This window comes from Coptis chinensis, chromosome 7 (assembly GCF_015680905.1).
Source record: "Coptis chinensis isolate HL-2020 chromosome 7, ASM1568090v1, whole genome shotgun sequence".
In the NCBI taxonomy this organism is placed as follows: Eukaryota; Viridiplantae; Streptophyta; class Magnoliopsida; order Ranunculales; family Ranunculaceae; genus Coptis; species Coptis chinensis.
The window spans coordinates 21891971-21915252 of NC_141462.1; the positions used below are offsets into that span (position 1 = coordinate 21891971).

At 36.4% G+C, this 23282-nt stretch overlaps 1 long non-coding RNA gene across 1 annotated transcript; it reads left to right on the forward strand.

The window, feature by feature from the left end:
* The first annotated feature begins 4546 nt into the window (after nt 1-4546).
* On the forward strand, nt 4547-5753 carry LOC147486612 (uncharacterized). The gene is made up of 3 exons (XR_015202561.1): nt 4547-4637; nt 4730-4930; nt 5342-5753. It is a non-coding gene; the product is annotated as an uncharacterized LOC147486612 (long non-coding RNA).
* The last annotated feature ends 17529 nt before the right edge of the window (nt 5754-23282 follow it).

Genomic DNA, 23282 nt, shown 5'->3' on the forward strand with positions numbered 1-23282 from the left:
ATGGAAGAAACTCAAGACCTTTATGAGAGGAAGTCGGGTGGAAACAAAGTGCTAGTCGTTAAGAAGTTTGCGCATTAACGAAGTACCAAGAAGGTTCTTCAATGTCCGAGCATCTTAATGAAGTACGAATATCATCAATCGATGCATTTGATGAAGATCAATTTGGGAGACGAAGTTGAGGCTTTGTTTCTATTAGGCTCTCTACCCGAAAGTTGGGAGACATTAGCGGTTTTCTACATGGAGCAGCCAAGGATGGAATTGTTACCATGGAGATGGCTACCACGCCTTTGTTGAATGAGGAGACTAGAAGGAGTGCAAAAAGCAGCTCTTCTCACTCGAGATCCTTTTCACAGAGAAACGGGGAGAGGTCAAAACAGAAAACCATCTCGCTTTCTAGAGGTGATGACGAAGTAAATCTAGGGGTGAAGCTAGAACTCCTAAGCGCAGAGGCAATGTTACTATTGTGCCACAAAAGGCCACTTCGGATATGAGTCGCGAGAACATCGAAGAGGGATGAGAAGAATAACCGCGGTACATGAAGACATGGTGCGAGGAACGGAAACACAGTGCAGAGATACTACCGCACTAGTCGACGACCTAGTGGGGGAATGTGTCGATTGTGGTGTGTGCCGCCTTAGTACCTCATGTCGATATCTGAGTGGGTGATAGATCTGAGGAGCATCCTATCACGCCACACCGCATTGGGGATTTTTCACTACCCTACCGTGTGGTGAATATGGTGAAGTGAGGATGGGTAATGATGGCGTCCTCAAGATTATAGGCATTGGAGATGTTCATATAGAAACCAATGTCGGCTACACCTTGACACTCAAGGATGTAAGACATGTCCCCGACATACGGTTAAGCCTAATTTCGGCGGGGAAATTAGATGACGATGGCTTTGTAAACTCGTTTGGTAACGGGTATGGAAACCGAAAGCAGAGGTTCCATTGTAGCAGCCGGAGGAAAGAAAACTTGCTCTCTTTACAAAACACAGGGCTAGTTTGTGTAAAGCGTAAAGCGAATCGCGTAAGAAGAAGCTTCATCCGAACGTGGCACAAGAGACCGCGGTCACATGGGCATAAAAGGGATGGAAGTTCTTGCTAAGCAAAAGGCCATGCCGGACATTAAAGGTACACATTTAAATACATGTACTCATTGTTTGGTAGGAAAGCAACACAGGTGTCTTTCCAAAGATTCCCGTCTCACGAAAGGACAATCGCCCTTCGAGCTAGTGCACACGGACTTATGTGGTCCTATGAGAGTGAAGTCCCACCGGGGAGCTTCAGACTTTTAACATTCATGATGATGATCGCCAAGAAAGATATGGGCCTATAGTCGAAGACCAAGGATGAAGTACTTGGCGTGTTTGAGAGATTCCACAAAGATGGTGGAAAGAGACTGGGAAGTTGTTGAAATGTATTCGCCGATAATGGGGGTGAGTACATTGGGCCATTTGAAGAGTATTGCCGAGTCATGGGATTCGGCCATGAGCGCACCGTTCCCAAGACACCGCAAATGAGAATGGAATAGCGAGAGAGAATGAACCGTACCATTGTAGAGAGGATGAGATGCATGCTATCTCACTCTAAGCTACCTAGAAGCTCTTGGGTAGAAGCAATGCGACACCGTGTGCATGTGATCAACCCGTCGCCGGCAAAGCCTCCGAATAGTGATTATCCAGAGAGAGTATGGTCGGCAGAGATGTTGATTATGGATACTTGAGGTATTTGGGTGCGTGGCATTTGTGCATATTCCGGCGAGGATGAGAGATCCAAGCTTGATGACAAAGCCAAGCAGTGCATTTTTCTGGGTTATGGAGATGAAAAGTTTGGTTACAAACTCTATGATCCGATTAACAAGAAGGTAATCCGAAGTCAAGATGTTGTGTTCTTAGAAGACCAAACCATAGCAGACTTTGAGGAGGGTGAGAAGTTACAGGCTTTCACCAATGATCTTGTTGATTCAGAACCAGAAGTTCCTACTGTGGAACATGCAGAAGGCATTGAGAATGCAGAGAACCATGAGTTTGAAGCTCATGATGAGAATCCTATTGCTCATGATGGGATAGAACCTATTGGTATAGAAGATGCAGATGAGATGCATGAACCACCACCGAGCAAGCAGAAGTGCAACCTCACGAGGCACCGGCCAGATGGGGCAAAGGAGGTCCGACAGAAGGAGAATAGCTTCAACCGGTATCCACCACATAACGTCACGTGCTACTATCGGATGGTGGAGAACCTATGTACTATCAAGAGGCACTTGAAGGTACGCACAAAGAAAAGTGGTTGAAGGCCATGCATGACGAGATGGATTCTTTGCATAAGAATCACACTTATGAAGTTAGTTGAGAAACCCACGGGAGAAAAGTTCTCAAGAATAAGTGGATATACAAAGTCAAGCATGGGGAGAACAATCCTCACCCAAGGCATAAAGCTCGCCTTTGTTGTGAAGGGATTCGGTCAAAGAAAAGGGATTGACTTTGATGAGATTTTTCTCTCCCGTAGTAAAGATGACTTCTATCCAGGGTGGTATTGGGTATGACCGCAAGTATGAACCTAGAGGTTGAGCAGACTAGATGTTAAGACGACTTTTCTTCATGGAGACCTTGAAGAAGATGTCTACATGGACCACCCGAGAGGGTTTGAGGTCAAAGGCAAGGAGCACCTAGTATGCAAGTCGATAAAGAGCTTGTATGGGTTGAAGCAAGCACCGAGACGCGATTGGTACATAAAGTTTGATTCCTTTATGGCGAAGCAAGGATACAAGAAGTCCGCTCCGATCATTGTGTGTTTGTTCGTGAGATTTCGGATGGGGATTTCATTGTGCTATTCTTTGTATGTGGATGATATGTTGATAGTTGGCCCAAACATCAACAAGATATCCAAATTGAAGAAAGACTTGAGTAAGTCCTTTGAGATGAAGGATTTGGGTCAAGCAAAAAAGATACTTGGGATGCGGATCACTTGTGATGTGAAAGAGTGGGAAGTTGTGGCTTTCAAGAAAGCTACATCGGAAAGGTGTTGAAGAGATTCAACATGGATCAAAAGCGAAACCCGATCGGTTGTCCGCTTGGTGGCCCGCATGACCAAAGAGATGTGTCCAAAGGGTGAGCATGAGCAGAGTCGGATGGAAAAGATTCCTTATGCATCCGCGATGGGGCGCTTTGATGTATGCCATGGTGTGTACTAGACCGGATATTGCTTTTCACCGTTGGGGTTGTAAGCGATTTCATCAAACCGGGTAAAAAGAGCATTGGGAAGGTGTTAAGTGGATATTGAGATATCTTAAAGGCACTTCCAAATCATGTTTGTGCTTTGGTGGAAGTAAGCCCTTACTTGAAGGCTACATCGATGCGGCACATGGCGGTGATGTTGACTCGATGAAGTCCACCTCCGGTTATCTGGTTACTTTTGCAGGGGGAGCAGTTTCTTGGCAATCTAAGTTGCAAAAGTGTGTTGCCCTCTCCACTACAGAAGCGAGTATATTGCAGCGAACTGAGTGTTGCAAAGAGTTGCTATGGATGAAGAGGTTCTTCGACGAACTAGGGCTAAAACATAAACAGTTTGTAGTTCTATGTGACAGTCAGAGCGCCATCCACTTGAGCAAGAATCCGAGTTTTCATTCTAGATCCAAGCACATACACGTGCGTTATCATTCGATTAGAGAAGTACTTTCGAAAACAAGCATTTGTGTATCGAGAAGATCCATACCGACAAGAACGGGTCGGATATGATGACCAAAGTCTTACCCGAAGGTAAGTTTGATGTTTGTTGGCTATTATTGCGGAATGGCAAAGACACTCCTCCCGTTGATTTGGCAATTGCATGGAGGTATCCCCCTCACCGCTCGGGAGGGGAGATTGTTGGAGTTATCCCTCACATGAGGAGAGAAAACAGAAAACGGAGAGAAACGCGAATTCGGGCGTTGGAAATGTTAGAAGCGGCCGCAGCTCGGATGAAGCGCGACTTCGCAGTGGTTCGATGACTAGAGGCGACCAGGGCGTTAAGGCCATGTAGGGGCGATCTCCGGTACATCCAAGATAAAAGAGGCCTGGCCAAGGCCAGTCTAATTTTCATTTTCGTGGGCTTTGCTACAATACCCGCGAAATTTGGTTTTTGGAGATAAAACCAAAAATCAAGGTTTTGGAAAACCTAACCTAACAAGTCAGAAGGATTGGAATCCAGACTAAAACAAAGAGAGAGAACCTTTACTGAGATACAACCCTCAGAAAGAGATAAGAGTGATCTAGTAAAGTGTGAGAGACCGAAAGGAGAGATTGTAATCTTCCTTCCCACTTTATTAAGAACGGCTCTTGTGGAAGTAGGCATCATTGGCGAAACCACGGTAAATCTTTGTGTTGTGGTTTGCTTTTACCGCTTTACATTATTATCCATTTGTTAATAGTTGTTTAGCGAGTTGGGCATGTTAGTATAGGTTGTAGTTGATATTTAGATTTTGTCCGGAGTTGAATTGTGTTCAAATACAAGTTATCTGTGTAGTGGGGGAATCGATTGGTATTGATATAATCCCCAACACAAAATACGACAATGCATCTATTGATTTCCAAACTGAGTTTTACATGGCAGAGGGTTTGACTCCATATTCTGAAGCTAAGCGCCCAATTATCAGTGGTGGGTTTATGATCGTTTTGTTGTTCTACCTGTTCTTGCGCTTTCCGTTTTGTGCGTATCAAATTGATATTTGTGCTCTATGGCTTTAACAGATGTTCCTGAAGGATGCGTTCATCATAAGGGAGTACATCCCTATTACAAATCTGTTTACTTGTCTCTGGTTCAACAAGGTTGACCGTTTTACTTCCAGGGACCAACTCAGCTTTTCCACTGTAAGAGACAAGATAATGTCCATAGTGAATTGGAGAGTCAACATGTTTTTGGATTGTGAAAGGCGCAACTTTGTGGTTCAGGTATTAGCTAATTTCTATGGAAAGTGTCCAAGAACAACGACGTAGAAAGACGATTTTGTCACTATTTTACTTTCATGTCCAACCTTTATTGGTTGACACCCTCCTTACAAATGTTGACTTCTAGATGCTTGATCTGCTTCCATCTTACTGACATCATGCTTAAGTACTACGCTTTTTTTCTGAATCTTCTAATGGTGTCTTTCCTTTTAATTGGAAAGGTCTACGAGATTTATATGATAGTATTTTATAAGAATCACCCTGTGGCATTTCTTCCTAAATCATTGTAGGAGATATGGTCAAACAAGTTCTATGACTGCTAACAATAAGTGAAGAATTATATGCTTATGTGTATTGGAACATCTCATATAACCAATATATTCACACTGCTAATCTTGAATCTGTTCTGTGCAGGCATACCATAGAGATTTGTTAGAGCACATGGCTCCTCCAAACTACGATTCACCTTCTTCCTTCACCTCGGAGAGCTTCACCTGATACAGTGATACTGTTACTGCTAGGGAAGTGAGGTCTTCAACAAGGAAGCGTGGGCGGGAGAGGAGACCTGGTTCTAGGCGTCACCGTCCCAAAGTATCTACTGGAAATCGGAATAGCAATTCAATTTGAATATGTATTTTTATTTTATTTTTTTATTCTTCAAAATATGCTTTTTTTCTTTCCCCATTCCAAAAGTATTCAAGGCAGGGGAAGATCGCCGCGGATGAGTGTACTAGTTCTGTTTCGAGCTCTGAGTTTTGTTCGGAATTGTTGATATCCATTCTTTTTGTTGTAAATATATTACAATTTTAAAAGGTCGAAATAAATATAAAACACATCCTCATGCTTCTTGTGTGCATTTGTGGTGTTTCCATAATATTTTAAGGGTTGAATATGTCCTGAGATCTTATTAATCTTCATTCTTATTTGGTTGGTATTCATTCTCATTATTTTGGTATGATTGATTCAAATCAAAAGTCGGTGTTTGCATGTTTATTGATGAGATAAAAGAATAAGAGATTATTGGAGAAAAAGGAAACAAAAAAAAAAAACTCATTTTTCTTCTACAACTGAATCACATAGAGTAAATGTCTTGTTTTAGTAAATAAATATTTTGGGTACGCCTAATAAAAAAGAAGGGTAATTTAGGAAGTTAAATGTGTCTAAAATCATTTTATTTATTTATTTTAAAGTTGGGATAGGGGAGTGTTTTGTTGGGTATGTCCAAGATCACTCATTAGAATTGCGTACGTAGCTTGAATTTGGGGAGGTGATATTAATTTGAGAATAGACGAAGGAGAATTAAACAAACGCAGGTAGGTGTCACTAATTATTATTCCATCCGATTTTTTAGGAGTCAATCATATTTCTCGAGGTGCAAAATGGAGCGATATATATATATATATAGCTCGTGCTTACGATACTGTTTCAAATTAGGCCTAAAAGAACCCCAACCCACCGAAAGATAAAAACCCATGGGCAACCATAGTTAACCAAATCAACAATGATCTAGTATTCTTGTGCTCCCCAAATAATAAATTGCACATACCCCATAAGTCTTTGGATCTGTCATGTCATAACATGTGAGGAGGATTTGTAGCCGCTGGATGGGGCCCAACGGGCCCATACCGACACTTTTTATTAGATAGACTAGAATTTAATCCGTGGCGATGCCACTTGATTGTTATTATGGGTGAATTTATTGAATCAAACGCCATTTTACACCAATTTATTTTTTAAAAATTTGGTATGGTTTTTTGACATCTGAAATGAACATGTATGGCGTCATATTGATATTAGACATGATATGGATTATAAATAACTTCACACGACAATGTGCTAGTTTAGCTATTTATAAATTCACTTTTCAAAGCATACAAGTATACAACAACTCAAAAAATGTCTAAGAAGACAATGAAAAGAATTACAGAACAACGCTCTGAACTATGACAATAACTTAACGAAAATTCCAAACCGTTATCATCAAGCAATTAAAACCACCAAGAACAAAAGATATACAATAAGCACCCACATTAGTTATGATGGCACATGAAACTATATGCAGATTTGACTAATAAGCACCGCAGATTAACGACAAGTATGGATAGCTTTCTCTGTTGAATAGTAACTTGCAATATTTTCACTGCTCAAGTGAATATTAGCAGCAACAGTTTGGGCACACCCTCAATCATAAATATGAGCATATGGGCATACCTGATGTTTAAGTCATTTTTCATTCTCACTTACGGGCTATTATATTAATTTTGAGCATAACAAAGGCTTAGCTTAGTGCTTAATTTTCCCATGAAAGCCTAGGTGTTAGAAGCTGTCCATTACATGGACCAAAATATCGCCGATATATCACCGATATATATCGGTATTTTGGTACACCGATATCAATATTTCCGATATATATCCACCGAATATAGAATCCTTTTTTCCCCGATATATATCGGAATTTTCGAAATAAAACTTTATATCGCCGATATAATCGATATATCCGATATTTACAATATATATCGGTTGACTTTTTGACTATTTTTTAATATAAATCCGATATTTCTAATATATTTCCGATATTATATTTCCGATATATCCGATATTTTTGATATTTTAAATAGTTTGGACTAGTCACCAAAAAAATGAATATATCCGATATATATCAGTTTTTGAATACACCGATATATTCATCGATATCGATATTTTGGGCCTTGGTTGATTATAAGACTAGGAGTTAGTAATTAAAGGGATAGTGCCTACTGGCATTGGAATAGAATAAAAAACACTAATACGTGAAACCACTACGAAAACAAATAATGGAAATACAATGAATATAAAAAAATTAAGAAAATAGAATGGAAACAATATTAACTATACTAACCTGCATATTGATGAGCCATGAGGGAGGAGTGCCCTTTGGCATACCAAGAGCTTCTTTAAGTTCCCGGCTTCATCTCCCTCAGTTTCACCTGCATAACCGACAAAAAACCAAATAATAATGATGCAAGTATACAACCGTCTCCTTGAGAAAATGAAATAAACACATGCTACCTAACTAAAAGATACACGTAACCTAAAAAAATGTTATGGTCCACCTTAAAGATTATTATTGTCATGAAGTTCAAGATTTTATGCAATTACAAACACTATGCAATACTTCAAGAATGAATGCAGTTACACAGACTACACAATACTTAGTAAGATATGTTGTTTGTATAGAGTGCAAAATGACTATACTCACATTAAAATGACAGGGCAGGTGATAAATTAACAACCATACTATAAAAAAAATGCCGCACTGGGAAAACATATTGGTAATGTAGATGAAAAAATGAATTTCCAAAACATTTTGACACATCTAGATGATGAAATCCCAATACTTTATGAAATTGTTTACAGGACACAGTTTTATAAAATTCGTGCAGATAATAATGCCGCATTTTGCACAATGTTCAATATTGGAAGTATATAAGACTTACCTCGAACTCTTTAGGGTTTTTTAGACTTTGGTATCACTTTTTAGACCGATATTAGAAAATAGTATCAAATTTAAAAAAAAAAAAAATTAGGATATAGTACAACTTTTTTACTTGATCGTCAGTTGACCGAGTTGACTACAGTCAATCTGGTAGTATTTTCAATATGGTGACATTACCCCCACTCGTGCCTCTCACGTGTTTTAGGTACTTAGATTTTGGTACCAATTTTTAAGTTGTCACAGTCACCACGTTGTCGTCTTAGTGGTCTGTGCGATCTAATCTCATCTTTGCCATTAATCTTTTAATTCACTGATCCGGATGAAATTGGTGAAATGGGGGAAACTCCCACACATAACTCTCTCTCTCTCTCTATTCTATTAAAACTTTTACACTCACTAATTGTAACTTCTCACTCTCTAGCTAACACTCACTCTCTCATCATTATCTTCAAATTTCATCTTCAATTTTGAGGTTGGTTAATTTTTGAACTTAATAGATTGTGGTGATATTTGAACTGATTGTGGTGTTAAACTAGAGAAATCTTGAATTTGTTGAAGATGGTTTTATCAGCATGCCCGAGTGCCCAACATTCACAACATCCTACTTGATGAAGAAGTGAAGAACTGAAGACCATTCCGTAAAGGTTCAAGCTCGATCAGGGTAACACCGACACGTGCGAAAATATTCCAAATAGTAGCTTCTGGATTTTTAAAGATGGCCTCGAAAAGCATCCAAAAGTGCATAACTCTTTTTGGAGTCAGCTGCTTAAGTTCAGTCAAGTCAACAACCTTCAAGACTAGAAGGGCCTATTTTACAGAAGATCATCACCATACGTGGTCTACATGTACTGATGGATTCATTACTAAAGAGCTCTAGTTTAACATTACTTTTTAATAATTTGATGTAATGGGTGGGGAGGACTAACTAATGCTTTTTAGCAAGCTTTAGAAGTTGGATTATGACGGGGCCAACAGGCGAAGGGATAATTTGTTGTGATGAGAGCTAGATCCAACATCATGCAAGTTAGAAATAAGGAAGTATCAATGTGGTTAGTTTGTTTCTCAGTGACTCTTAATGGAGTTTTGCTCGGGGCTTCTGAATATTTTGGTCACCAAGTTCATCTTGTTCTCTTTGTGACTGTATGTGGCGTACGTGTCATGAGGAAATGTTACTTGTAAATGTAATCAGGCAGAAATTGCACTTAACCAAGACACAGAAGATTGCTTTCCTGGCATCTGTGTTCATCCTCTGTGCAGTGGCAAGCTGTAGGAATCTGTTGGATTCTGATGTTTCTCTGTCTATTGTCATGGCAACTTCTTCAACATTATCTGTCGTGGAGGTGATATCGCTAGATCGACATCCACCATTGACTTTTCTTGTTAGGATCAAGCAGCTGCTCGCTCCATTTGAGGCCCCGGAGTATTACATCTTCGACTCTCAACTGCAGTAATGATATTTGAACTGAAAGGGAAGAAGATGATTTGCAGGAACGTACAGCCCCCTAACGACTTTTTTTTTTAACCATTGGATTGAATGTTTGATTTGACACGTGTTTTTGTCTTTTCAAACGGTTTTATGCCTACTCATGTGAAAACCACATTGAGGGTATTGTGGACATTATGAAAATCTGAACACATTGAAACAATTTAACTTCAATCAACTTACAGAAGTGATACTATTTCTTAATTTTTTTTTTGAAATTTAATACTATTTCCTAATATTGGTCTAAAAAGTGGTACCAAAGTCTAAACAAACCCAATTCTTTACTTTCAATTCATAATAATATAATAAAGGTCACCGTGAGTGGTGAGATTTGGTTTAGTCTAAAAGGTTATTTAGACTTTGGTCCTACTATTAATAGCGAAATTAGACTTTGGTCTTATTTTTCAAATTTATTAGGCTTTGGTCCTATTTTTTTCATTGACTGTGAGTCAATATAGTTGACTTTAGTCAAACTGCTTGTTATTTCAGAATGGCCAGAATACCCCTCTTTGTGCATATCACGTGTTTTTATATTGACGTTTTCAGTTCGCCATGTGTTGATATAGGGTTTTGTTACAAAGAATTAAAAAATAAGACCGTCAATTTGTTGTTGTGCGCATCTCGAGGAGTTGGTGAAAGATGGTAAATTTGAAAAGTATGACCAAAGCCTAATTTCACTATTAATAGTGGGACCAAAGCCTAAATAACCCCTCTTAAAAGCCCAATAAGTCAATGAGCAAATCAAACGAGCACTTGATTGACAGCGTTTGATATTAAAAATTCAGTAATAAATGGGAGAGAGTAAAAAGAGACCAGGTTGGTGCGGTATCGTTCGAGGTCCAAGCACTTGACAACAACGAGTTGATTAGAAGGGAGATAGATCGCTATGAAAATAGTAGAAGCACTGTCACTGTATCCAACATTTTCCAATAACTTCTAATCATTTGAATTCACTGAGTAACTTGTCTTTCCGTTACCACCCATCATTCTTTTGTTTCAACTAGTAGATTATGGGCTATTGATTGATGATTAAATGTGTGCTGTACATATGAGACAATTCGGTGTCGAAGTCTGCTAAGTTGTTATGTTTGTATTTACATTATGTAATTCGATTAAATTGATTGTGTCAGAAGATTTTTGAACAGGATTTGTACAGTAAAAAGAAATGAAAAAGCTGAAGGTTCTCTGAATCTGAAGATAGATTGAATAACATCTTGCTATTAATAAACTAAAAAAGTTAAGGTTATTTAGGCTTTGGTCCTACTATTAATAGCGAAATTAGGCTTTGGTCATACACTGAAGGGTAATGTTGCCATTTTGAAAATACAAACAGATTGACCAAGGCCAACTATTTTGACTCACAGTCAACAAACAGAAATAGGACCAAAGCCTAATAAATTTGAAAAGTATAACCAAAGCCTAATTTCGCTATTAATAGTTGGACCAAAGTCTAAATAACCCTAGTCTAAAACTTTAAAAATGCATCATGGAGAACCTGTAGAAAGCCAAATCCATAGATTGAAAACTATCTAATACCTTGTAACTTTTCGCTCCAAGACGATCTACGTTGCGGCACCCATAATGTGTTCTTTTGAAATTTCAAATAACCTTAAGCCTATTTAGTGGTAAATGAGAACTTTCGATGGGTTTCTCAAGTTTTTGTAAGTTGTTTGTCCTCACTTGCAAATCCATATATTACACACTACACTACAATTTTTCAATTTTTTGTTTCAACAAAGATAAAAGAACGGGGAGGTAATTGCAATTTTGGGATAAATGAAGAAGAAATAAACAAATACAGGGTGCTTCTAATTTAAGCATTCCATTTTTATTTTTTTTGGAACTCTCTAATATTGCCCTGTTATTAAAATGGAGCAATATGGTGAAGAGAGAGAAATAGGAAAATCTAAAAAAAAAGGGAACAATCAACATGAAAGGGCTCTAATGAGCATATGCACAAAAAGAAAAACAAACAACATTTTAGCGTGTTCCTTTACATTAGTCAAACACAATTTGTATTTGCACCTTTCAAGAATTAAGCCAAGCACCAAACATGATGCATGCAACAAAAGTAATCATGTGGTAGTGCCACCTAAAACCAATCTATTACAACATCATAAGATGGAAATTAAGTACAAAGTGAAAAGAAAAAGTTTAGAATAGTATCAAATGAAATAATTAGAGAAAACAAATTTTGAGAGGAAACAGAACATTCAACGATGTAAGGTGCTCAATTCAATGTAAGTACCAAATAACCAATGTACAAACTACGTACCAACTTTAGTAAAAACATTGACAGTGGTATATGAAGATTAACAATTTTCAGTGTGCTATGCAAATGCGGCCTTATAATCTAATATACTTCAGCTAATGCGCTAATCATGGTGTTTGAAAAAAAAATTCACGTAGTTACCTTATAATTGACTAATTACTTTGGTGTAGATTTGCACCATTGCGAGCAACTGACTATATGGCCTGTACATACAAAAATCAACGAAAAGAATCATTAAGTTTTAAGTTTGTTGATAAGCACCTAGTAATATAGTTTAAACCCCTTAATATTATTCTATTTAGGCCAATTATGTTTATAATAAATAGGAGTTAGTAATGTTTACGTGTTTTTGTGTATTCCACGTCTTGAAGATGTTTATGTGCTTAAAGACGCCATTTTGCATGGAAAATGAGTCGAGATGATTGCTGAGGAAGTTCTACGTTTAAAGCCCAAGAATCATGAAGAAAAGACTTTTTCAAGCCCAGTCAAAATTGGGAAGTCAAAGTCAATTCGGGTAGAAAAAGAATAGAAAAGTCAACAAAACTTCAAATAGGCATATCTTTAGACTCAAAACTCGGAATTGAACCTACTATATGTCAAAATGACCGGCTAGAAATAAGATTTCCAATGGACCTAGCCTTATCACAATCAAAGCTATAAAATTGGACAAAAATAGCACTGAAGTAATTTCTAACAGAATTAGCCCTTTTAGACTTAACCTAATAGACTTTAGGCTCACTTTAAAGGCCCAAAGTCTCCCTTTTTGGCCCATGCACAAAAATTTACCCTAACCCTCTTCTATATAAAGAGGGTTAAGGCTAAAATTATTTTTTCCTTCCTCCACTTAGTCTCTAATTAGTTTAGTGTAGTTGTAGTTTAGTTTAAGGTTAGAATTAGGTTAGCATTGTAACCTCCATTAAAACCTTATAAAAAAAAAGCTTTAGTTCATCATATTCAATTATTGTTTTATTATTTATGTCTTTAATTCACTATTTTAGATTAATAAATCCAATGAAACAAGGCTAAACCTCAATTAGAGGAAGTTTATGAAGCCATGTGAGGATAATTGATTAATTAGAATGGTTGTTGTTTAAAATAGCGTTTTAAGTTTGATTCTCATGGTTGTTTAGAGATAAAAATCATAAGAGTTGAAAGAGATATTAGAGCCACTATCAAAGAGATTTGTGGTGGAGCTAAACTCTCATGCTAGTGGAACCTTGATCCGAGAGGACTTGATGTTCACTAGGGATCAGTAGGCAATTCGATAATCAACCTAATGATCAATCGAATTACGTGGTGGATTAACCTTCTCTAATTATCTTTCTCACCTTTAAATCTACTATTTTCAATCTTATATTTATTGTTTTTATATTTCATATTACTCTCTTATTAGTTAATAGTTTGATTCGACTAAATTCGTTACAAGTATGTGCAAGCAAGAGTGGAGAACACGATTACTCCTCTTTATCACATGATATTTGAGAGTATTATTATAACTTGATTAGAATAACTTTAGCATGTTATAACTACTATTTTTGCATCTTAATTTATTTCACTTATCAAATGGCGCCGCTGCCATCTTGCTTTGTTACGTATAGCGTGTTTAGAATATCAAAACTGCTTTACTATTCACAAAACAAAACACAGTTTTCACTGTTCACGATTTTAAGAAATTTTCTGCTACTATTTGAGTGCATACGAGTTACTCAACCAACTCACTACCCTCCCATGACCTGACCCTAGATTTGCCTTCACTGAGCGCGACCTGTGCATTACATCCTAGGCACGACCCGCGCCCAATTTACCATATTCTTAAGCGCGCCCGCGCTCCTTTAAATTTATGAAAAAAAAATAGAAATCGCGACCCGCGCCCAATTTAGCCTATTTTTTAGCGTCACTTAATTAGATTAAATTTATTTTTTTATATTAATTGTAATATTTTGTCACGAGTACAGTACAATACTCGTATGCCCAACTGCTCTAGTAATTGCATAATTTTTTTTCATACTAAACGGTCTCTAGAAGCTAAAGAATTAGGGTTCTCTAATTAAGGAACGTGCACGCACGGACAACCTCCCTCAATTCTTAAGTGGCTTGGCCGTTGGTTTGAAAAGTTTTTAGTAGATGTGCTTCAAGGCTGTTGAAGGTGCTATTTATACGCGTAGGAAGGACGCTCCAGGTAACACCTCTTTACATCCTCGAATCTACTGTAAGAAGATTCTATTTCTAGTAATAATCAGGCTATTTTTGCATGCTTGTTAGGAATTGCATATTAGACTTAAAACTTGCATGAGATTAAGATCTGGTACGCATAAACCTGCCATATTAGTTTATCATAGACGCAGAAATAATCGCATATCTAGAAATTCACACATCACCACACACACACCACCTACCCCCACCAACACTACATTTGTAGCAATGGGTGAAGAAATAGCAGAGAGACCCCTCTCTGATTTCTATAAGGCTTTAAATGATGGACCTGAGTCCTGCATAACTTTTACATATACTACGGGAGATTTTAGAATCCCCCCTAATATATTTAATCTGCTACCTGTTTTCCATGGCTTAGACCATGAGAAGCCTTATCAACACTTACGTAGGATACAACAAGTAATTACTACATTTCATCATCCTAACGTAAGACCTGAACAAATAAAGTTAAGGAAGTTTCCTTTCACCCTAGTTGACAAAAAGGTTGCTTGGCTAACAGCACAAAAGCCGAACTCTGTCGACACATGGTTAAAACTAGTTGAATTATTTATGGAACAATTTTACCCACCATAGAAGATTGATGAGATGCTATCACATATTCATTTCTTTTGCCAAAAGCTTCAAGAATCCTTTTTTGAGGCTTGGAATTGTTTCACTGATCTTCTAGTAGAATATCCCCATCATAATCTTGGTAAAGACACACTAGTTCGTGCCTTCTTCAAAGGCATATCCCAACACCATAAGGAGACGTTAGACATCATAAACGGAGGTAATTTCTTAAGTAAAGGAGCCACAGATGCTTATAACTTCTTAGATAATCAATCCAAGAAAAGTAACAACTAGGGAGGTAACGATTACTCCCGCTCTAATACTTCATCTTCAATAGTTAAGGCAGCCAGTATGTTTGAGGTAAAACAAGATCCTAAACTTAGAACTTTAATTGAATCCCTCACTAAAAAGGTAGATACCCTCTCTGTTCATAAACAAGCAGCGATACCCACTCCAGTCATGAACATCAACTCCCCTCCATGTAATGTATGTTTTAATCCCAACCATACCACTTCCTTTTGTTCCTTACTCTACAATTCACCTCTACCACAACCCGTAGATAATTACACTTTCACCAACCCTAACACACAATGGATGCAAAACACTAATTATAATCCATAACAATTTAACAAACTACACCTCCAGGTTTTAATAATCAAAATGTTAGGCCCACTACAAACTTCCACCAATTAAACCAACATCTAGGACAAGGACAATTAGGTGACCAGAATAGAAGTTTAGTGCCCATGACCCAAAACTATCAACATCCAGACATTAACGCTCAACAAGCCTTAGTTCCAGTCACTCCTCCTATGACCACTTCACCAATTAAACCATCTACAGAGGAAGTAGTAGTAACTTTGCTGCAACATCAAAATCAAATTATACAACAAAACTCCAATTTGATGAAGGAACAAAATGAACAAAACTCCAGATTTATGAAAGATCAGCATGATCAAAACTCTAACATGCTACAACAAACAATGCAAATGATGCAGTCTTTGTACCAAAAGGTTATTGATCTGTCTCCTAACCAAAATAATAACCAACAAGGTGTGTTTTCGGGTCAAGTTGTGCCTAATCCTAAGTCAACAAACATTGCCTTCAAAGTAAATAGTATTTAATGTAATGGTAATATAAACCAAGATGACCTACAGGCAGTCACTACCCTTCGTTCGGGTAAAGTAGTTGATAACCAAGTGACTATGCCTAAAGATTACCCGCAAACTAAGAATGAAACCATACCAAATAAAGTCATAGAAATTGATGATCCTACACCTGTAGAGGTTCCAATATATAAACCTAGTTAGAAAATAGCAAAAGATAAAAACAAGGTTAATAATAGGGTTTTTTAGACTTTGGTCCTACGCATAGTTGGTTTATTAGACTTTGGTCCAGAAAAGCTTGAATATTATACTTTAGTCCTAGTTCTGTTTGTTCACCGTTAATCAACTCAGTTGTATGTAGGTAGATTGACCACGTTGACTGTTAGTCAACTGAGTTGACTAACGGTGAACAAACAGAACTAGGACTAAAGTCTAATATTCAAGCTTTTATGGACCAAAGTCTAATCCAACTATGCATAGGACCAAAGTCTAAAAAGCCCTTAATAATATTGTTGACCCTTATGCTAAGTATAGAGAAAAACCACCATTTCCCCGAGACTAGTTGTGTATAAAAAGGATGGGAATTTTGATGAGATTAGGGAAGTGTTTAAAAATCTAACTATAAACCTATATTTTCTAGATGCTATAAAAAGTCTACCTGGACACGCTAAGTTTCTAAAAAAGTTGTGCACCACGAAGAGGAAAACCAACATACCCCATGAAGCCTTTTTAACTGAACAATATCCCTCTTTATCTGAACATAACAGAATTGTTAAGTATAAGGACCCTGGTTGTCCTACTGTACAATGCACTTAGGTGATAACTTCATAACAACTACACTATTAGACCTAGGGGTGAGTGTTAACTTACTCCCTTTTTATTTATATAAACAATTAGGTCTCCATCAACTTAAACGAACCAAAATGACTTTGCAGTTAGCCGATCGTTCTATTAAGTATTCCAAAGGCATAGTTGAAAACATTCTAGTTAAAGTTTAGGATTTTTACTACCCGGCCGATTTCGTCATTCTTGACACAGAAGTTGCTCATGATTCTGTTCCAATCATCTTAGGGCGTCCTTTCTTGGCAACCGCCAATGCCCACATCAATTGCCGAGATGGATCAATGACTCTTTCCTTTGGAAATCTTTCTATGGAAGTTAACATGATTAGACTCAAGCATGGGCAACTAGGTTTGCCTGTAGAAGGAGAAGTGAAATCCATTGAGAGTTTTGTATATCACATTAGTGCTTCCGACACTTTCCTTCCCACACTAGTAGATACCCCTCTTAGGGAAGAAAACAAATATCACAATTTTGACTCCCTGAATATAATTGAAATAGAGGAAGAATTTTCCACCCTGCCTTCCGACCCTATGAGAGATAAAGTCAATCTCACAATAGACGAGATAGATAAATTCCTCAAAGATGCAGATGAATACCACAATTATGTGGATGCAAACAACCTAGATAAGGAATTCGACGTGTTTCTAAGAGCCTGTGATGATCCACCTTCTCAAGAGCTACCTAGAGCACCACCTGACCATCATCCACCTGAGATAATCCCTCATAAAATCCAATCATTTCCCACCACCAATATTCCCCTTCCTCCACCTTTTCAAAGACACCTTGAGTTTGTACTAAACCTTCTTGTTTCTCATGTGCTTCATGACTTTCTAAACTTATATGGTGAAGAAATAATATCCAAGGACAAGCCACCTAACACTTTCTCATTTTTTCCATTCCTTCCTTCTAAAACTTGTCTATATCCCACGTATCTCCCACAACCATCTATTTTCTCACGATCAATTACTTGGAGACCCTTTCGTTGGAGGAAAAAGAAGAAATTGCATGCTCGATTAGGTTCTAGGTCCATTAGAATTCATCACTCCCATTCTGATAAGCCACGTTGTAGAAAGTCTTGGTGCTTAATTATATTTGGGAGTGCTTTATGTGATAATTATTTATGGAAAGATCCACAACTATTTCGGTTGTTGATATATGATAAACTACATGTTAATATCTGTTTTAGATAAAGTCTCGAGTATCTGACTATAAACGACTCATTTTATTTCGTCGTAATTTTGTTTTTCAAAAATAAAACCTATAAAAATTAAAAAAAATTAAAAACATAAATATATATTATTAAGTCTAGGGAATCTGACTTTAAAAGACCCAATTTTTTGTAAAATACCACCTTAATGGAGTATAGGCCATAAAAATTTTCAAACTTAAAAAGAGTTTTCAAATTTTGTTTGGGGGTGGCGTATTTTGGTCTTTCATTTCAAAACTCTTTGCCACCCTTTGCCTGTCATGTTTACTCCATTAGAGTCTAAGTTAGTTAGTTACGTAATTTAATTGTGCTATTGAATTATTTTATGAACCCCATTCTCCTAAATGATTTGGGGGTGGTATATTTAATTTTAGTATATTGTACGTTCACGTATTAAAATTGCATGTATAAATATCGAAACATTAAACCCATGGGCCGGGCCTTGTTGATTTAATAATGTAATTAGGTACCTTAATTTCGTAAAATTTCCCTATTTCGCAGAATTTCGGAAGCTAATCCTAGAGGAGCCATGATATGCGCATGCTTGATTTGTGAACTTATAGTATTATTTTATTTATGTTAGAGTTCGCTTATGTCCCAAGCGATATTTATTATTTAATGTTATCCCCATAACGGGAGGAACTCATATAGGAGTTGCGTATGTTTTTATTTCTTTTTATATATTAACCTTCTTTTTCAGGTGCTCTCACTTACAAGCACGTTTCTATGGTAGTTTCTATATTTTATTTTCATTCCATACTTTGGGGACAAAACATGATTTTGTTTGGGGGTGGTATAGAAACACATTGTAAATGTTGAAGCATATATTAGGTTGTATATTACGTATTAATTGTCGTATAAAAATTAGAAAAATGTTAAAATCATAAAAATAGTTTATACTATGCACTTAGTGATAATGGTATTGTCCCCTTCTCCATGATGATATTAGTCTAGTAATCTCACATAGTACTTGAATTAAGATTTAATTTTTGAAACTTAGATTAATATGTAGGTAATAGGCATTGCATATTTTCATGAGCATCTTTGATTGTACTTGGCAGTATTTTTCTGAGACCTAGGTTAGAGTACTTAATACATATCCTATGAGCATCTAGTTAAAAGCCTTATAAGAGTGAAATATCTGAGTGATGATGACACAAGGGAGAAGTAAATTCTGAGTAGAGAAATCACACATCCACTTGCTTAATCACCATACCATATCCTAATCGAGAATTTAGACTCTCTTTGGATCGATATAGCCAGAAATTCTGACCTAAGTATATTTTTCGCTAGTCGCCCCAATAAGCCTTTTCATTAGCCTTTTCACAAACCACAAATCCTTTAGCCAATAAAACAAAATAAAAAATAAAATCAGCCTACCTATCTAGATAAGTCTGAGAAATAGGATGAGTGAAGAAAAGAGAAGAGAAAAACCTGTGTAAACAAAAATTAGTTAGTTGCTTCAAAAGAAAAAGAAATAGAAAAAGAAAAGAAAAGAATGTTTCTATCCAAAGAAAATAAAAAGTTAGAACTCCAAAAATAGAATCAAAGGAGTCAAAAAGCCAAAACAAAAAGGCTAAGGATAGAAACTAAGTATAGAAGCAAAGTAAGAACAATGTTTTCTCTAGTTACATGTAATTGAAAACCCTATTATCTCAGACTTGTTTATTTGAATATCCATTTTGTTTTTTCTTAAACCATCACCTCAGCCCCGTATCACCTAATAAAGACCTCTAGCTCAATTAGGATTAATTTGGTGTGATAGTAAGTGATAGATATGTTTGATCGACCTCGACTTCTTTGGATTGTCATTAAGATTGTGAGGAAACATGTGCCCATTGTATACTGGAGTTAGCAAACTTGAGTGGAAAAATTAGAGTGTTATGTGTCTTGACACATTCCTTGTGATAACCTACTTAAGACACGCCACCCAAAAGTTTCAGAAACGGACCTGCCATTATATTTCATAGCATAGTTCATTGTATATTTGTTTATCTTAAGATGATTTAATTATTATGCATGTATTAATTTTGGAGTTAGATTGATGATCCTTGTTTAACTGTTAGTGAGATGTATAGATTCTAAGATAAAATTAGGGGACAATTACTTTTATTATTTAGTCGTTGTAGTATAAATGAAGTTTGTAAGTATCTTCTCTGGAAAACTCTCACGAGGTTATAACTCTTGCACTAGGGAATTCCTAGTGGTTTAAGGCCTTATTGCATATAGTCAATGCAATCGCACTCTGCGAAACGAGATTAGTTAGGACTACATTTTTGGCCACTTAATTATCTATTTTTATTTCTCATCTTTGCTTGAGGACAAACAAAATACATTTTGGGGGTGGTGTGATAAGCACCCAAAAGTATAGTTTAAAATCCTGAATAGTATTCTATTTAGGCCAATTATGTTTATAATAAATAAGAGTTAGTAATGTTTACGTGTTTTTGTGTATTCCAGGTCTTGAAGCTGTTTATGTGCTTAAAGACGCCATTTTGCATGGAAAACGAGTCAAGATGATTTCTGAGGAAGTTCTACATTTAAAGCCCAAGAATCATGAAGAAAAGCCTTTTTCAAGCCTAGTCAAAGCTGGGAAGTCAAAGTCAATTCGGGTAGAAAAAAAACAAAAAAGTCAACAAAACTTCAAATAGGCGTATCTTTGGACTCCGACCTCGGAATTGGACTTACTTTATGTCAAAATGACCGGCTAGGAATAAAATTTCCAATGGACCTGGCTTTGCCCTAATCAAAGCTGTAAAATTAGACAAAAAGAGCACTAAAGTATTTTCCAACTGAATTGGCCCTTTTAGACTTAACCTAATGGACTTTGGGCTCACTTTAGAGGCCCAAAGTCTCTCTTTCTGGCCAATGTATGAAAATGTAACCCTAACCCTCTTCTATATAAAGAAGGTGAAGGCTAAGCTTATTTCTTCCTCCCTCTCTTTAGTCTCTAATTAGTTTAGTGTAGTTGTAGTTTAGTTTAGGGTTAGAATTAGGTTAGCATTGTCGTCTCCATTAAAACCTTATCAAATAAAGCTTTAGTTCATCATATTCAATTCTTGTTTTATTATTTATGTCTTTAATTCACTATTTTAGATTAATGAATATAATGAAACAAGGCTAAACCTCCATTAGAGGAGGAGGTTTATGAAGCCATGTGAGGATGATTGATTAATTAGAATGGTTGTTGTTTAGAATAGCGTTTTAAGTTTAATTCTCATGATTGTTTAGAGATAAAAATCATAAGAGTTTAATTAGAGTTTAGAGCCACCATCAAAGAGATTTGTGGTGGAGCTAAACTCTCATGCTAATTAATGAGACCTTGATCCGAGAGGACTTGGTGTTCACTAGGGATCAATAGGCAATTCGATAATCAACCTAATGATCAATCGGATTGCGTGGTGGATTAACCTTCTCTAATTATCTTTCTCACCTTTAAATCTACTATTTTCAATCTTATATTTACAGTTTTTATATTTCATATTACTCTCTTATTAGTTAATAATTTGATTCGTCTAAATTTGTTACAAGTACATGCAAGCAAGAGTGGAGAACACGATTACTCCTCTTTATCACATGATATTTGAGAGTATTATTATAATTTGATTAGAATGATTTTAGCATGTTAGAACTACTGTTTTTACATCTTAATTTATTTCACTTATCATTTGTCTAAAACCGAAAAAAGTCATGAAGAAAACTATTAGAATAAAATTGGAGAGGGATACACATACACCTGAAAAAGCACGCAACATGTTATTATTTATGTCGTTGTTTGTGTTACGTATCTTTTGCAAATCTTACTTAGCCTATTAAATATTGATTAGTATAGTGGCTAGCAAAGTATCAATCCTACTCTAAATAACTAAGTGATGATAATAGAAATTTCTAATCTAAATTACTCTAATGGATGCAAGTAAAAGATGTGGCTAAGTAATAATTAATATATGGTTGATTTGATTTGAGATTTAAACTATACATAAACTAAACTAAATTAAATATATGAATATGAATCAAGAGAAAGAATATCTTGGGAGAGATGAATCCACCAAAATCATAGAATTAGTCTGATAGATCTATCTATCATGCTTAATATGAATCACCAATAGAAACTCACCATACCTACAAACCTTATGCTCATAACCATGATGATAATATGTGGCTTTCAACGTGCTTTCTATCTTTCCATCAAATACTTCTTCAATCTCCAATGATATCTTCTATCAAACCAAATTGTGCTTTAAGTGGCATTCAATATACAACTCTAGGTGCCATGGAAAATCCACATGTGGCATTAACCATACAACTAATTGAGGTTCCATAAAGAATCTAATCATCACACTAGAACACTAAAAACTAGAATAAAAGAATCTAGGGTTTGTAGTATTTGGCTCTACACAATCTTGAATTACCCTAAGACCTCCTAACCTCCACAGGAGCATTAGATCAATGGACGAATAAGAAGAAACTCAATGAGAGATTTAAACTAAAACATGATAGAAGAAGAACTAAACTAAAACATACGAAAAAGGCTTCATCTCCCCTCCCAAGAGAAGGGAGATTAGCCCCTCATACTATGCTATGAATACAATATGAAAATGAATAATCTTTATAGCTATTAATGGTGAAAAGGTCTGAATTTTCTTCTCTCTTAATTCTAGATCTAAGATGCAAACACTAAATTTCCTAGATGATGTAAACTGAGGTTTTTGTGCCTTATATATTGGCTTACATGCTCGTCTAGATAGAGATCCGAATCCTATGTTTATTTGGTGTCAAACTCTCTGTAATCTTTCTAGAAGCAATCTTGGAAAAGTTAAATTCGGTTGGACCAAAGTTAGACGTGGCCCACTTTGCCTCAAGAGGTTATTTCCCAAGTTGCGACTTACACAGCGACTTTCAGTTTCCTAATTCTTGTGAAAGTCTGACTTCTTTTCCATTGTTGATCTCATATTCCTATGAAGTCAAAATTAAGGCTTTGAGATCAGATTGAACTAACTCAATTATTATTCTCTTTTAGAGTCCCATCAGGCTTGTCACTTATGGAGACAAATATGACATTTTTGCCCTAGGGCTTTAGCTGTAATTCCCAGTGACTCCTTTTTTACTTGTTTGACTTCTTTTCCCTCCATATTTTATATTTAGGTTCTTTGACTTGTAAAAACACAAATTGCATCATATTATAATATTTAATTATAAAATAGAG